Source organism: Leuresthes tenuis, unplaced genomic scaffold, assembly GCF_036924035.1.
Source record: "Leuresthes tenuis unplaced genomic scaffold, fLeuTen1.0.hap1 SCAF_1, whole genome shotgun sequence".
NCBI lineage: Eukaryota > Metazoa > Chordata > Actinopteri > Atheriniformes > Atherinopsidae > Leuresthes > Leuresthes tenuis.
The window spans coordinates 43,179,165-43,194,502 of record NW_027325355.1 but is presented as its reverse complement, the minus strand read 5'-3'; the positions used below and the strand labels follow the sequence as shown (position 1 = coordinate 43,194,502).

The following is a 15,338-nucleotide window of genomic DNA, read 5'->3' as shown; positions in this document are numbered from 1 at the left end:
TGTGACACGTGAAGAAGTTGGTCATCTTCAGCTGCTGCTGCTTTGTTGATAGACACGAGGTGATCTGAGAGTCTCAGTTTCAGCTGAAGAGAATAATCACATCAAGGAGGAAGATGAACCCACTACAAGTCAGCCTTTTTCGGCAATTATCTGGTTACACAGAGGAAGTGTATGATTCCAGTACCTATATAATGCACATTTGTCACCGATATTGTTGCTTACGGCCGCACCACCCTGAATATACCTGACCTCGTCTGATCTTGGAAGAAAAGCAGGGTTGGGCCTGGTTAGTACTTGGATGGGAGACCACTTTGGAATACCAGGTGCTGTAAGCTTTTTCTCTTCTTTCTACCACCTGCATGTCTTTTGTTGCAACGTCTGATCACCCTGTGACACATGAGGAAGTTGGTCATCTTCAGCTGCTGCTGCTTTGTTGGCTGACACGAAGTGATCTGAGAGTCTCAGTTTCAGTTGCAGAGAATGATCACATCAGAGAAGATGATATGCCCGCTACACATCAGCCTTTCTCGGCAATTATCTGGTTGCATAGAGGAACAGTATGATTCCAGTACCTATATAATGCACATTTGTCAGAGACATTGTTGCTTACGGCCACACAACCCTGAACATGCCCGACCTAGTCTGATCTCGGAAGCCAAGCACAGTTGGGCCTGGTTTGTACTTGGATGGAAGACCTCTTGGGAATACGAGGTGCTGTAAGCTTTTTCTCTTCTCTGTACCACCTGCATGTCTTTTGTTGCAACGTCTGATCACCCTGTGACACATGAGGAAGTTGGTCATCTTCAGCTTCTGCTGCTTTGTTGGCAGACACAAAGTGATCTGAGAGTCTCAGTTTCAGCTCGAGAGAATAATCACGTCAGGGAAGAAGATGTGCCCACTACTTATCAGCTTTTCTCGGCAATTATCTGGTTACATAGAGGAACTGTATGATTCCAGTACCTATATAATGCACATTTGTCACAGTTATGGTTGCTTACGGCCACACCACCCTGAATATGCCCGACCACGTCTGATCTCGGAAGCCAAGCAGGTTTGGGCCTGGTTAGTACTTGGATGGTAGAATATCTGGGAATACCAGGTGCTGTAAGCTGATTCTCTTCTCTCTACCACCTGCATGTCTTTTGTTGCAACGTCTGATCACCCTGTGACACATGAGGAAGTTGGTCATCTTCAGCTGCTGCTGCTGTGTTGGCAGACACAAAGTGATCTGAGAGTCTCAGTTTCAGCTGCAGAGAATAATCACGTCAGGGCAGAAGATGTGCCCACTACACATCAGCCTTTCTCCGAAATGATCTGGTTGCATAGAGGAACCGTATGATTCCAGTACCTATATAATGCACATTTGTCAGAGACATTGTTGCTTACGGCCACACCACCCTGAACATACCCGACCTCGTCTGATCTCGGAAGCCAAGGAGGGTTGGGCGTGGTTAGTACTTGGATGGAAGACCTCTTGGGAATACCAGGTGCTGTAAGCTTTTTCTCTTCTCTCGACCACCTGCATGTCTTTTGTTGCAACGTCTGATCACCCTGTGACACATGAGGAAGGTGGTCATCTTCAGCTGCTGCTGCTTTGTTGGCAGACACGAAGTGATCTGAGAGTCTCAGTTTCAGCTGCAGAGAATGATCACATGAGGGAAGAAGATTTGCCCACTACAAGTCAGCCTTTCTCGGCAATTATCTGGTTACATAGAGGAACCGTATGATTCCAGTACCTATATAATGCACATTTGTCAGAGACATTGTTGCTTACGGCCACACCACCCTGAATAAGCCCGACCTCGTCTGATCTCGGACGCCAAACAGGGTTGTACCTGGTTAGTACTTGGATGGGAGACAGCTTGGGAACACCAGGTGCTGTAAGCTTTTTCTCTTCTCTCTACCACCTGCATGTCTTTTGTTGCAACGTCTGATCACCCTGTGACACGTGAAGAAGTTGGTCATCTTCAGCTGCTGCTGCTTTGTTGATAGACACGAGGTGATCTGAGAGTCTCATTTTCAGCTGAAGAGAATAATCACATCAAGGAGGAAGATGAACCCACTACAAGTCAGCCTTTTTCGGCAATTATCTGGTTACACAGAGGAAGTGTATGATCCCAGTACCTATATAATGAACACTTGTCACCGATATTGTTGCTTACGGCCGCACCACCCTGAATATGCCTGACCTCGTCTGATCTCGGAAGCCAAGGAGGGTTGGGCCTGGTTAGTACTTTAATGGGAGACTGCTTGGGAATACCAGGTGCTTTAAGCGTTTTCTCTTCTCTCTACAACCTGCATGTCTTTTGTTGCAACGTCTGATCACCCTGTGACACATGAGGAAGTTGGCCATCTTCAGCTGCTGCTGCTTTGTTGGAAGACACGAAGTGATCTGAGAGTCTCAGTTTCAACTGAAGAGAATAATCACGTCAGGGAAGAAGATGTGCCGACTACACATCAGCCTTTCTCAGCAATTATCTGGTTACATAGAGGAACCGTATGATTCCTGTACTTATATAATGCACTTTTGTCAGACCCATTGTTGCTTACGGCCACACCACCCTGAACATACCCGACCTCGTCTGATCTTGGAAGCCAAGCAGGGTTGAACCTGCTTAGTACTTGGATGGGAGACTGCTTGGGAATACCAGGTGCTGTAAGCATTTTCTCTTCTCTCTACAACCTGCATGTCTTTTGTTGCAACGTCTGATCACCCTGTGACACATGAGGAAGTTGGTCATCTTCAGCTGCTGCTGCTTTGTTGGCTGACACAAAGTGATCTGAGAGTCTCAGTTTCAGTTGCAGAGAATGATCACATCAGAGAAGAAGATTTGCCCGCTACACATCAGCCTTTCTCGGCCATTATCTGGTTGCATAGAGGAACCGTATGATTCCAGTACCTATATAATGCACATTTGTCAGAGACATTGTTGCTTACGGCCACACCACCCTGAATAAGCCCGACCTCGTCTGATCTCGGACACCAAGAAGGTTGTACCTGGTTAGTACTTGGATGGGAGACAGCTTGGGAATACCAGGTGCTGTAAGCTTTTTCTCTTCTCTCTACCACCTGCATGACTTTTGTTGCAACGTCTGATCACCCTGTGACACGTGAAGAAGTTGGTCATCTTCAGCTGCTGCTGCTTTGTTGATAGACACGAGGTGATCTGAGAGTCTCAGTTTCAGCTGAAGAGAATAATCACATCAAGGAGGAAGGTGAACCAACTACAAGTCAGCCTTTTTCGGCAATTATCTGGTTACACAGAGGAAGTGTATGATTCCAGTACCTATATAATGCACATTTGTCACCGATATTGTTGCTTACGGCCGCACCACCCTGAATATACCTGACCTCATCTGATCTTGGAAGAAAAGCAGGGTTGGGCCTGGTTAGTACTTGGATGGGAGACCACTTCGGAATACCAGGTGCTGTAAGCTTTTTCTCTTCTCTCTACCACCTGCATGTCTTTTGTTGCAACGTCTGATCACCCTGTGACACATGAGGAAGTTGGTCATCTTCAGCTGCTGCTGCTTTGTTGGCTGACACGAAGTGATCTGAGAGCCTCAGTTTCAGTTGCAGAGAATGATCACATCAGAGAAGATGATATGCCCGCTACACATCAGCCTTTCTCGGCAATTATCTGGTTGCATAGAGGAACCGTATGATTCCAGTACCTATATAATGCACATTTGTCAGAGACATTGTTGCTTACGGCCACACAACCCTGAACATGCCCGACCTAGTCTGATCTCGGAAGCCAAGCACAGTTGGGCCTGGTTTGTACTTGGATGGAAGACCTCTTGGGAATACGAGGTACTGTAAGCTTTTTCTCTTCTCTGTACCACCTGCATGTCTTTTGTTGCAACGTCTGATCACCCTGTGACACATGAGGAAGTTGGTCATCTTCAGCTTCTGCTGCTTTGTTGGCAGACACAAAGTGATCTGAGAGTCTCAGTTTCAGCTGCAGAGAATGATCACATCAGGGAAGAAGATGTGCCCACTACACATCAGCCTTTCTCATCAATTATCTGGTTACATAGAGGAACCGTATGATTCCTGTACTTATATAATGCACATTTGTCACAGACATTGTTACTTACGGCCACACCACCCTGAATATGCCCGACCACGTCTGATCTCGGAAGCCAAGCAGGTTTGGGCCTGGTTAGTACTTGGATGGTAGACTGTCTGGGAATACCAGGTGCTGTAAGCGTTTTCTCTTCTCTCTACAACCTGCATGTCTTTTGTTGCAACGTCTGATCACCCTGTGACACATGAGGAAGTTGGCCATCTTCAGCTGCTGCTGCTTTGTTGGAAGACACGAAGTGATCTGAGAGTCTCAGTTTCAACTGAAGAGAATAATCACGTCAGGGAAGAAGATGTGCCCACTACACATCAGCCTTTCTCAGCAATTATCTGGTTACATAGAGGAACCGTATGATTCCTGTACTTATATAATGCACTTTTGTCAGACACATTGTTGCTTACGGCCACACCACCCTGAACATACCCGACCTCGTCTGATCTCGGAAGCCAAGCAGGGTTGAACCTGCTTAGTACTTGGATGGGAGACTGCTTGGGAATACCAGGTGCTGTAAGCGTTTTCTCTTCTCTCTACAACCTGAATGTCTTTTGTTGCAACGTCTGATCACCCTGTGACACATGAGGAAGTTGGTCATCTTCAGCTGCTGCTGCTTTGTTGGCTGACAAAGTGATCTGAGAGTCTCAGTTTCGGTTGCAGAGAATGATCACATCAGAGAAGATGATTTGCCCGCTACACATCAGCCTTTCTCGGCAATTATCTGGTTGCATAGAGGAACCGTATGATTCCAATACCTATATAATGCACATTTGTCAGAGACATTGTTGCTTACGGCCACACCACCTTGAATAAGCCCGACCTCGTCTGATCTCGGACACCAAGAAGGTTGTACCTGGTTAGTACTTGGATGGGAGACAGCTTGGGAATACCAGGTGCTGTAAGCTTTTTCTCTTCTCTCTACCACCTGCATGTCTTTTGTTGCAACGTCTGATCACCCTGTGACACGTGAAGAAGTTGGTCATCTTCAGCTGCTGCTGCTTTGTTGATAGACACGAGGTGATCTGAGAGTCTCAGTTTCAGCTGAAGAGAATAATCACATCAAGGAGGAAGATGAACCCACTACAAGTCAGCCTTTTTCGGCAATTATCTGGTTACACAGAGGAAGTGTATGATTCCAGTACCTATATAATGCACATTTGTCACCGATATTGTTGCTTACGGCCGCACCACCCTGAATATACCTGACCTCGTCTGATCTTGGAAGAAAAGCAGGGTTGGGCCTGGTTAGTACTTGGATGGGAGACCACTTCGGAATACCAGGTGCTGTAAGCTTTTTCTCTTCTCTCTACCACCTGCATGTCTTTTGTTGCAACGTCTGATCACCCTGTGACACATGAGGAAGTTGGTCATCTTCAGCTGCTGCTGCTTTGTTGGCTGACACGAAGTGATCTGAGAGTCTCAGTTTCAGTTGCAGAGAATGATCACATCAGAGAAGATGATATGCCCGCTACACATCAGCCTTTCTCGGCAATTATCTGGTTGCATAGAGGAACAGTATGATTCCAGTACCTATATAATGCACATTTGTCAGAGACATTGTTGCTTACGGCCACACAACCCTGAACATGCCCGACCTAGTCTGATCTCGGAAGCCAAGCACAGTTGGGCCTGGTTTGTACTTGGATGGAAGACCTCTTGGGAATACGAGGTGCTGTAAGCTTTTTCTCTTCTCTGTACCACCTGCATGTCTTTTGTTGCAACGTCTGATCACCCTGTGACACATGAGGAAGTTGGTCATCTTCAGCTTCTGCTGCTTTGTTGGCAGACACAAAGTGATCTGAGAGTCTCAGTTTCAGCTCGAGAGAATAATCACGTCAGGGAAGAAGATGTGCCCACTACTTATCAGCTTTTCTCGGCAATTATCTGGTTACATAGAGGAACTGTATGATTCCAGTACCTATATAATGCACATTTGTCACAGTTATGGTTGCTTACGGCCACACCACCCTGAATATGCCCGACCACGTCTGATCTCGGAAGCCAAGCAGGTTTGGGCCTGGTTAGTACTTGGATGGTAGAATATCTGGGAATACCAGGTGCTGTAAGCTGATTCTCTTCTCTCTACCACCTGCATGTCTTTTGTTGCAACGTCTGATCACCCTGTGACACATGAGGAAGTTGGTCATCTTCAGCTGCTGCTGCTGTGTTGGCAGACACAAAGTGATCTGAGAGTCTCAGTTTCAGCTGCAGAGAATAATCACGTCAGGGCAGAAGATGTGCCCACTACACATCAGCCTTTCTCCGAAATGATCTGGTTGCATAGAGGAACCGTATGATTCCAGTACCTATATAATGCACATTTGTCAGAGACATTGTTGCTTACGGCCACACCACCCTGAACATACCCGACCTCGTCTGATCTCGGAAGCCAAGGAGGGTTGGGCGTGGTTAGTACTTGGATGGAAGACCTCTTGGGAATACCAGGTGCTGTAAGCTTTTTCTCTTCTCTCGACCACCTGCATGTCTTTTGTTGCAACGTCTGATCACCCTGTGACACATGAGGAAGGTGGTCATCTTCAGCTGCTGCTGCTTTGTTGGCAGACACGAAGTGATCTGAGAGTCTCAGTTTCAGCTGCAGAGAATGATCACATGAGGGAAGAAGATTTGCCCACTACAAGTCAGCCTTTCTCGGCAATTATCTGGTTACATAGAGGAACCGTATGATTCCAGTACCTATATAATGCACAGGTGCTGTAAGCTGATTCTCTTCTCTCTACCACCTGCATGTCTTTTGTTGCAACGTCTGATCACCCTGTGACACATGAGGAAGTTGGTCATCTTCAGCTGCTGCTGCTTTGTTGGCAGACACAAAGTGATCTGAGAGTCTCAGTTTCAGCTCGAGAGAATAATCACGTCAGGGAAGAAGATGTGCCCACTACTTATCAGCTTTTCTCGGCAATTATCTGGTTACATAGAGGAACTGTATGATTCCAGTACCTATATAATGCACATTTGTCACAGTTATGGTTGCTTACGGCCACACCACCCTGAATATGCCCGACCACGTCTGATCTCGGAAGCCAAGCAGGTTTGGGCCTGGTTAGTACTTGGATGGTAGACTGTCTGGGAATACCAGGTGCTGTAAGCGTTTTCTCTTCTCTCTACAACCTGCATGTCTTTTGTTGCAACGTCTGATCACCCTGTGACACATGAGGAAGTTGGCCATCTTCAGCTGCTGCTGCTTTGTTGGAAGACACGAAGTGATCTGAGAGTCTCAGTTTCAACTGAAGAGAATAATCACGTCAGGGAAGAAGATGTGCCCACTACACATCAGCCTTTCTCAGCAATTATCTGGTTACATAGAGGAACCGTATGATTCCTGTACTTATATAATGCACTTTTGTCAGACACATTGTTGCTTACGGCCACACCACCCTGAACATACCCGACCTCGTCTGATCTCGGAAGCCAAGCAGGGTTGAACCTGCTTAGTACTTGGATGGGAGACTGCTTGGGAATACCAGGTGCTGTAAGCGTTCTCTCTTCTCTCTACAACCTGAATGTCTTTTGTTGCAACGTCTGATCACCCTGTGACACATGAGGAAGTTGGTCATCTTCAGCTGCTGCTGCTTTGTTGGCTGACACAAAGTGATCTGAGAGTCTCAGTTTCGGTTGCAGAGAATGATCACATCAGAGAAGATGATTTGCCCGCTACACATCAGCCTTTCTCGGCAATTATCTGGTTGCATAGAGGAACCGTATGATTCCAATACCTATATAATGCACATTTGTCAGAGACATTGTTGCTTACGGCCACACCACCTTGAATAAGCCCGACCTCGTCTGATCTCGGACACCAAGAAGGTTGTACCTGGTTAGTACTTGGATGGGAGACAGCTTGGGAATACCAGGTGCTGTAAGCTTTTTCTCTTCTCTCTACCACCTGCATGTCTTTTGTTGCAACGTCTGATCACCCTGTGACACGTGAAGAAGTTGGTCATCTTCAGCTGCTGCTGCTTTGTTGATAGACACGAGGTGATCTGAGAGTCTCAGTTTCAGCTGAAGAGAATAATCACATCAAGGAGGAAGATGAACCCACTACAAGTCAGCCTTTTTCGGCAATTATCTGGTTACACAGAGGAAGTGTATGATTCCAGTACCTATATAATGCACATTTGTCACCGATATTGTTGCTTACGGCCGCACCACCCTGAATATACATGACCTCGTCTGATCTTGGAAGAAAAGCAGGGTTGGGCCTGGTTAGTACTTGGATGGGAGACCACTTCGGAATACCAGGTGCTGTAAGCTTTTTCTCTTCTCTCTACCACCTGCATGTCTTTTGTTGCAACGTCTGATCACCCTCTGACACATGAGGAAGTTGGTCATCTTCAGCTGCTGCTGCTTTGTTGGCTGACACGAAGTGATCTGAGAGTCTCAGTTTCAGTTGCAGAGAATGATCACATCAGAGAAGATGATATGCCCGCTACACATCAGCCTTTCTCGGCAATTATCTGGTTGCATAGAGGAACAGTATGATTCCAGTACCTATATAATGCACATTTGTCAGAGACATTGTTGCTTACGGCCACACAACCCTGAACATGCCCGACCTAGTCTGATCTCGGAAGCCAAGCACAGTTGGGCCTGGTTTGTACTTGGATGGAAGACCTCTTGGGAATACGAGGTGCTGTAAGCTTTTTCTCTTCTCTGTACCACCTGCATGTCTTTTGTTGCAACGTCTGATCACCCTGTGACACATGAGGAAGTTGGTCATCTTCAGCTTCTGCTGCTTTGTTGGCAGACACAAAGTGATCTGAGAGTCTCAGTTTCAGCTCGAGAGAATAATCACGTCAGGGAAGAAGATGTGCCCACTACTTATCAGCTTTTCTCGGCAATTATCTGGTTACATAGAGGAACTGTATGATTCCAGTACCTATATAATGCACATTTGTCACAGTTATGGTTGCTTACGGCCACACCACCCTGAATATGCCCGACCACGTCTGATCTCGGAAGCCAAGCAGGTTTGGGCCTGGTTAGTACTTGGATGGTAGAATATCTGGGAATACCAGGTGCTGTAAGCTGATTCTCTTCTCTCTACCACCTGCATGTCTTTTGTTGCAACGTCTGATCACCCTGTGACACATGAGGAAGTTGGTCATCTTCAGCTGCTGCTGCTGTGTTGGCAGACACAAAGTGATCTGAGAGTCTCAGTTTCAGCTGCAGAGAATAATCACGTCAGGGCAGAAGATGTGCCCACTACACATCAGCCTTTCTCCGAAATGATCTGGTTGCATAGAGGAACCGTATGATTCCAGTACCTATATAATGCACATTTGTCAGAGACATTGTTGCTTACGGCCACACCACCCTGAACATACCCGACCTCGTCTGATCTCGGAAGCCAAGGAGGGTTGGGCGTGGTTAGTACTTGGATGGAAGACCTCTTGGGAATACCAGGTGCTGTAAGCTTTTTCTCTTCTCTCGACCACCTGCATGTCTTTTGTTGCAACGTCTGATCACCCTGTGACACATGAGGAAGGTGGTCATCTTCAGCTGCTGCTGCTTTGTTGGCAGACACGAAGTGATCTGAGAGTCTCAGTTTCAGCTGCAGAGAATGATCACATGAGGGAAGAAGATTTGCCCACTACAAGTCAGCCTTTCTCGGCAATTATCTGGTTACATAGAGGAACCGTATGATTCCAGTACCTATATAATGCACATTTGTCAGAGACATTGTTGCTTACGGCCACACCACCCTGAATAAGCCCGACCTCGTCTGATCTCGGACGCCAAACAGGGTTGTACCTGGTTAGTACTTGGATGGGAGACAGCTTGGGAACACCAGGTGCTGTAAGCTTTTTCTCTTCTCTCTACCACCTGCATGTCTTTTGTTGCAACGTCTGATCACCCTGTGACACGTGAAGAAGTTGGTCATCTTCAGCTGCTGCTGCTTTGTTGATAGACACGAGGTGATCTGAGAGTCTCATTTTCAGCTGAAGAGAATAATCACATCAAGGAGGAAGATGAACCCACTACAAGTCAGCCTTTTTCGGCAATTATCTGGTTACACAGAGGAAGTGTATGATCCCAGTACCTATATAATGAACACTTGTCACCGATATTGTTGCTTACGGCCGCACCACCCTGAATATGCCTGACCTCGTCTGATCTTGGAAGAAAAGCTGGGTTGGGCCTGGTTAGTACTTGGATGGTGGACTATCTGGGAATACCAGGTGCTGTAAGCTGATTCTCTTCTCTCTACCACCTGCATGTCTTTTGTTGCAACGTCTGATCACCCTGTGACACATGAGGAAGTTGGTCATCTTCAGCTGCTGCTGCTTTGTTGGCAGACACAAAGTGATCTGAGAGTCTCAGTTTCAGCTGCAGAGAATAATCACGTCAGGGAAGAAGATGTGCCCACTACACATCAGCCTTTCTCGGAAATGATCTGGTTGCATAGAGGAACCGTATGATTCCAGTACCTATATAATGCACATTTGTCAGAGACATTGTTGCTTACGGCCACACAACCCTGAACATGCCCGACCTAGTCTGATCTCGGAAGCCAAGCACAGTTGGGCCTGGTTTGTACTTGGATGGAAGACCTCTTGGGAATACGAGGTGCTGTAAGCTTTTTCTCTTCTCTGTACCACCTGCATGTCTTTTGTTGCAACGTCTGATCACCCTGTGACACATGAGGAAGTTGGTCATCTTCAGCTTCTGCTGCTTTGTTGGCAGACACAAAGTGATCTGAGAGTCTCAGTTTCAGCTCGAGAGAATAATCACGTCAGGGAAGAAGATGTGCCCACTACTTATCAGCTTTTCTCGGCAATTATCTGGTTACATAGAGGAACTGTATGATTCCAGTACCTATATAATGCACATTTGTCACAGTTATGGTTGCTTACGGCCACACCACCCTGAATATGCCCGACCACGTCTGATCTCGGAAGCCAAGCAGGTTTGGGCCTGGTTAGTACTTGGATGGTAGACTGTCTGGGAATACCAGGTGCTGTAAGCGTTTTCTCTTCTCTCTACAACCTGCATGTCTTTTGTTGCAACGTCTGATCACCCTGTGACACATGAGGAAGTTGGCCATCTTCAGCTGCTGCTGCTTTGTTGGAAGACACGAAGTGATCTGAGAGTCTCAGTTTCAACTGAAGAGAATAATCACGTCAGGGAAGAAGATGTGCCCACTACACATCAGCCTTTCTCAGCAATTATCTGGTTACATAGAGGAACCGTATGATTCCTGTACTTATATAATGCACTTTTGTCAGACACATTGTTGCTTACGGCCACACCACCCTGAACATACCCGACCTCGTCTGATCTCGGAAGCCAAGCAGGGTTGAACCTGCTTAGTACTTGGATGGGAGACTGCTTGGGAATACCAGGTGCTGTAAGCGTTTTCTCTTCTCTCTACAACCTGAATGTCTTTTGTTGCAACGTCTGATCACCCTGTGACACATGAGGAAGTTGGTCATCTTCAGCTGCTGCTGCTTTGTTGGCTGACACAAAGTGATCTGAGAGTCTCAGTTTCGGTTGCAGAGAATGATCACATCAGAGAAGATGATTTGCCCGCTACACATCAGCCTTTCTCGGCAATTATCTGGTTGCATAGAGGAACCGTATGATTCCAATACCTATATAATGCACATTTGTCAGAGACATTGTTGCTTACGGCCACACCACCTTGAATAAGCCCGACCTCGTCTGATCTCGGACACCAAGAAGGTTGTACCTGGTTAGTACTTGGATGGTAGAATATCTGGGAATACCAGGTGCTGTAAGCTGATTCTCTTCTCTCTACCACCTGCATGTCTTTTGTTGCAACGTCTGATCACCCTGTGACACATGAGGAAGTTGGTCATCTTCAGCTGCTGCTGCTGTGTTGGCAGACACAAAGTGATCTGAGAGTCTCAGTTTCAGCTGCAGAGAATAATCACGTCAGGGCAGAAGATGTGCCCACTACACATCAGCCTTTCTCCGAAATGATCTGGTTGCATAGAGGAACCGTATGATTCCAGTACCTATATAATGCACATTTGTCAGAGACATTGTTGCTTACGGCCACACCACCCTGAACATACCCGACCTCGTCTGATCTCGGAAGCCAAGGAGGGTTGGGCGTGGTTAGTACTTGGATGGAAGACCTCTTGGGAATACCAGGTGCTGTAAGCTTTTTCTCTTCTCTCGACCACCTGCATGTCTTTTGTTGCAACGTCTGATCACCCTGTGACACATGAGGAAGGTGGTCATCTTCAGCTGCTGCTGCTTTGTTGGCAGACACGAAGTGATCTGAGAGTCTCAGTTTCAGCTGCAGAGAATGATCACATGAGGGAAGAAGATTTGCCCACTACAAGTCAGCCTTTCTCGGCAATTATCTGGTTACATAGAGGAACCGTATGATTCCAGTACCTATATAATGCACATTTGTCAGAGACATTGTTGCTTACGGCCACACCACCCTGAATAAGCCCGACCTCGTCTGATCTCGGACGCCAAACAGGGTTGTACCTGGTTAGTACTTGGATGGGAGACAGCTTGGGAACACCAGGTGCTGTAAGCTTTTTCTCTTCTCTCTACCACCTGCATGTCTTTTGTTGCAACGTCTGATCACCCTGTGACACGTGAAGAAGTTGGTCATCTTCAGCTGCTGCTGCTTTGTTGATAGACACGAGGTGATCTGAGAGTCTCATTTTCAGCTGAAGAGAATAATCACATCAAGGAGGAAGATGAACCCACTACAAGTCAGCCTTTTTCGGCAATTATCTGGTTACACAGAGGAAGTGTATGATCCCAGTACCTATATAATGAACACTTGTCACCGATATTGTTGCTTACGGCCGCACCACCCTGAATATGCCTGACCTCGTCTGATCTTGGAAGAAAAGCTGGGTTGGGCCTGGTTAGTACTTGGATGGTGGACTATCTGGGAATACCAGGTGCTGTAAGCTGATTCTCTTCTCTCTACCACCTGCATGTCTTTTGTTGCAACGTCTGATCACCCTGTGACACATGAGGAAGTTGGTCATCTTCAGCTGCTGCTGCTTTGTTGGCAGACACAAAGTGATCTGAGAGTCTCAGTTTCAGCTGCAGAGAATAATCACGTCAGGGAAGAAGATGTGCCCACTACACATCAGCCTTTCTCGGAAATGATCTGGTTGCATAGAGGAACCGTATGATTCCAGTACCTATATAATGCACATTTGTCAGAGACATTGTTGCTTACGGCCACACCACCCTGAACATACCCGACCTCGTCTGATCTCGGAAGCCAAGGAGGGTTGGGCCTGGTTAGTACTTTAATGGGAGACTGCTTGGGAATACCAGGTGCTGTAAGCGTTTTCTCTTCTCTCTACAACCTGCATGTCTTTTGTTGCAACGTCTGATCACCCTGTGACACATGAGGAAGTTGGCCATCTTCAGCTGCTGCTGCTTTGTTGGAAGACACGAAGTGATCTGAGAGTCTCAGTTTCAACTGAAGAGAATAATCACGTCAGGGAAGAAGATGTGCCGACTACACATCAGCCTTTCTCAGCAATTATCTGGTTACATAGAGGAACCGTATGATTCCTGTACTTATATAATGCACTTTTGTCAGACCCGTTGTTGCTTACGGCCACACCACCCTGAACATACCCGACCTCGTCTGATCTTGGAAGCCAAGCAGGGTTGAACCTGCTTAGTACTTGGATGGGAGACTGCTTGGGAATACCAGGTGCTGTAAGCATTTTCTCTTCTCTCTACAACCTGCATGTCTTTTGTTGCAACGTCTGATCACCCTGTGACACATGAGGAAGTTGGTCATCTTCAGCTGCTGCTGCTTTGTTGGCTGACACAAAGTGATCTGAGAGTCTCAGTTTCAGTTGCAGAGAATGATCACATCAGAGAAGATGATTTGCCCGCTACACATCAGCCTTTCTCGGCCATTATCTGGTTGCATAGAGGAACCGTATGATTCCAGTACCTATATAATGCACATTTGTCAGAGACATTGTTGCTTACGGCCACACCACCCTGAATAAGCCCGACCTCGTCTGATCTCGGACACCAAGAAGGTTGTACCTGGTTAGTACTTGGATGGGAGACAGCTTGGGAATACCAGGTGCTGTAAGCTTTTTCTCTTCTCTCTACCACCTGCATGACTTTTGTTGCAACGTCTGATCACCCTGTGACACGTGAAGAAGTTGGTCATCTTCAGCTGCTGCTGCTTTGTTGATAGACACGAGGTGATCTGAGAGTCTCAGTTTCAGCTGAAGAGAATAATCACATCAAGGAGGAAGATGAACCAACTACAAGTCAGCCTTTTTCGGCAATTATCTGGTTACACAGAGGAAGTGTATGATTCCAGTACCTATATAATGCACATTTGTCACCGATATTGTTGCTTACGGCCGCACCACCCTGAATATACCTGACCTCGTCTGATCTTGGAAGAAAAGCAGGGTTGGGCCTGGTTAGTACTTGGATGGGAGACCACGTCGGAATACCAGGTGCTGTAAGCTTTTTCTCTTCTCTCTACCACCTGCATGTCTTTTGTTGCAACGTCTGATCACCCTGTGACACATGAGGAAGTTGGTCATCTTCAGCTGCTGCTGCTTTGTTGGCTGACACGAAGTGATCTGAGAGCCTCAGTTTCAGTTGCAGAGAATGATCACATCAGAGAAGATGATATGCCCGCTACACATCAGTCTTTCTCGGCAATTATCTGGTTGCATAGAGGAACCGTATGATTCCAGTACCTATATAATGCACATTTGTCAGAGACATTGTTGCTTACGGCCACACAACCCTGAACATGCCCGACCTAGTCTGATCTCGGAAGCCAAGCACAGTTGGGCCTGGTTTGTACTTGGATGGAAGACCTCTTGGGAATACGAGGTGCTGTAAGCTTTTTCTCTTCTCTGTACCACCTGCATGTCTTTTGTTGCAACGTCTGATCACCCTGTGACACATGAGGAAGTTGGTCATCTTCAGCTTCTGCTGCTTTGTTGGCAGACACAAAGTGATCTGAGAGTCTCAGTTTCAGCTCGAGAGAATAATCACGTCAGGGAAGAAGATGTGCCCACTACTTATCAGCTTTTCTCGGCAATTATCTGGTTACATAGAGGAACTGTATGATTCCAGTACCTATATAATGCACATTTGTCACAGTTATGGTTGCTTACGGCCACACCACCCTGAATATGCCCGACCACGTCTGATCTCGGAAGCCAAGCAGGTTTGGGCCTGGTTAGTACTTGGATGGTAGACTGTCTGGGAATACCAGGTGCTGTAAGCGTT

General features: G+C 46.8%; 36 pseudogenes; all 36 read left to right on the top strand.

Annotated features, from left to right (window-relative positions):
- Positions 1–216: 216 nt before the first annotated feature.
- Positions 217–335, top strand: LOC140300186 (5S ribosomal RNA; annotated as a pseudogene).
- A 269-nt stretch (positions 336–604) lies between these two features.
- On the top strand, positions 605–723 carry LOC140296510 (5S ribosomal RNA; annotated as a pseudogene).
- A 269-nt stretch (positions 724–992) lies between these two features.
- LOC140285911 (5S ribosomal RNA) lies at positions 993–1,111 on the top strand (annotated as a pseudogene).
- A 269-nt stretch (positions 1,112–1,380) lies between these two features.
- LOC140300501 (5S ribosomal RNA) lies at positions 1,381–1,499 on the top strand (annotated as a pseudogene).
- Positions 1,500–1,768: 269 nt separating this feature from the next.
- LOC140292595 (5S ribosomal RNA) lies at positions 1,769–1,887 on the top strand (annotated as a pseudogene).
- Positions 1,888–2,156: 269 nt separating this feature from the next.
- Positions 2,157–2,275, top strand: LOC140293977 (5S ribosomal RNA; annotated as a pseudogene).
- Positions 2,276–2,544: 269 nt separating this feature from the next.
- LOC140279993 (5S ribosomal RNA) lies at positions 2,545–2,663 on the top strand (annotated as a pseudogene).
- A 656-nt stretch (positions 2,664–3,319) lies between these two features.
- On the top strand, positions 3,320–3,438 carry LOC140299555 (5S ribosomal RNA; annotated as a pseudogene).
- A 269-nt stretch (positions 3,439–3,707) lies between these two features.
- On the top strand, positions 3,708–3,826 carry LOC140297146 (5S ribosomal RNA; annotated as a pseudogene).
- Positions 3,827–4,095: 269 nt separating this feature from the next.
- On the top strand, positions 4,096–4,214 carry LOC140278498 (5S ribosomal RNA; annotated as a pseudogene).
- Positions 4,215–4,483: 269 nt separating this feature from the next.
- Positions 4,484–4,602, top strand: LOC140313493 (5S ribosomal RNA; annotated as a pseudogene).
- Positions 4,603–4,869: 267 nt separating this feature from the next.
- Positions 4,870–4,987, top strand: LOC140296998 (5S ribosomal RNA; annotated as a pseudogene).
- A 269-nt stretch (positions 4,988–5,256) lies between these two features.
- On the top strand, positions 5,257–5,375 carry LOC140300376 (5S ribosomal RNA; annotated as a pseudogene).
- A 269-nt stretch (positions 5,376–5,644) lies between these two features.
- On the top strand, positions 5,645–5,763 carry LOC140296508 (5S ribosomal RNA; annotated as a pseudogene).
- A 269-nt stretch (positions 5,764–6,032) lies between these two features.
- On the top strand, positions 6,033–6,151 carry LOC140285900 (5S ribosomal RNA; annotated as a pseudogene).
- Positions 6,152–6,420: 269 nt separating this feature from the next.
- Positions 6,421–6,539, top strand: LOC140300500 (5S ribosomal RNA; annotated as a pseudogene).
- Positions 6,540–7,072: 533 nt separating this feature from the next.
- LOC140311250 (5S ribosomal RNA) lies at positions 7,073–7,191 on the top strand (annotated as a pseudogene).
- Positions 7,192–7,460: 269 nt separating this feature from the next.
- Positions 7,461–7,579, top strand: LOC140313488 (5S ribosomal RNA; annotated as a pseudogene).
- Positions 7,580–7,848: 269 nt separating this feature from the next.
- LOC140296997 (5S ribosomal RNA) lies at positions 7,849–7,966 on the top strand (annotated as a pseudogene).
- A 269-nt stretch (positions 7,967–8,235) lies between these two features.
- Positions 8,236–8,354, top strand: LOC140269834 (5S ribosomal RNA; annotated as a pseudogene).
- Positions 8,355–8,623: 269 nt separating this feature from the next.
- LOC140296507 (5S ribosomal RNA) lies at positions 8,624–8,742 on the top strand (annotated as a pseudogene).
- A 269-nt stretch (positions 8,743–9,011) lies between these two features.
- Positions 9,012–9,130, top strand: LOC140285889 (5S ribosomal RNA; annotated as a pseudogene).
- A 269-nt stretch (positions 9,131–9,399) lies between these two features.
- LOC140300499 (5S ribosomal RNA) lies at positions 9,400–9,518 on the top strand (annotated as a pseudogene).
- Positions 9,519–9,787: 269 nt separating this feature from the next.
- On the top strand, positions 9,788–9,906 carry LOC140292592 (5S ribosomal RNA; annotated as a pseudogene).
- A 269-nt stretch (positions 9,907–10,175) lies between these two features.
- On the top strand, positions 10,176–10,294 carry LOC140290819 (5S ribosomal RNA; annotated as a pseudogene).
- A 269-nt stretch (positions 10,295–10,563) lies between these two features.
- LOC140296506 (5S ribosomal RNA) lies at positions 10,564–10,682 on the top strand (annotated as a pseudogene).
- A 269-nt stretch (positions 10,683–10,951) lies between these two features.
- LOC140311243 (5S ribosomal RNA) lies at positions 10,952–11,070 on the top strand (annotated as a pseudogene).
- Positions 11,071–11,339: 269 nt separating this feature from the next.
- Positions 11,340–11,458, top strand: LOC140313482 (5S ribosomal RNA; annotated as a pseudogene).
- A 656-nt stretch (positions 11,459–12,114) lies between these two features.
- LOC140300498 (5S ribosomal RNA) lies at positions 12,115–12,233 on the top strand (annotated as a pseudogene).
- A 269-nt stretch (positions 12,234–12,502) lies between these two features.
- Positions 12,503–12,621, top strand: LOC140292591 (5S ribosomal RNA; annotated as a pseudogene).
- Positions 12,622–12,890: 269 nt separating this feature from the next.
- LOC140290818 (5S ribosomal RNA) lies at positions 12,891–13,009 on the top strand (annotated as a pseudogene).
- Positions 13,010–13,278: 269 nt separating this feature from the next.
- On the top strand, positions 13,279–13,397 carry LOC140300091 (5S ribosomal RNA; annotated as a pseudogene).
- A 269-nt stretch (positions 13,398–13,666) lies between these two features.
- Positions 13,667–13,785, top strand: LOC140279988 (5S ribosomal RNA; annotated as a pseudogene).
- A 656-nt stretch (positions 13,786–14,441) lies between these two features.
- LOC140300320 (5S ribosomal RNA) lies at positions 14,442–14,560 on the top strand (annotated as a pseudogene).
- Positions 14,561–14,829: 269 nt separating this feature from the next.
- LOC140296504 (5S ribosomal RNA) lies at positions 14,830–14,948 on the top strand (annotated as a pseudogene).
- Positions 14,949–15,217: 269 nt separating this feature from the next.
- On the top strand, positions 15,218–15,336 carry LOC140311233 (5S ribosomal RNA; annotated as a pseudogene).
- The last annotated feature ends 2 nt before the right edge of the window (positions 15,337–15,338 follow it).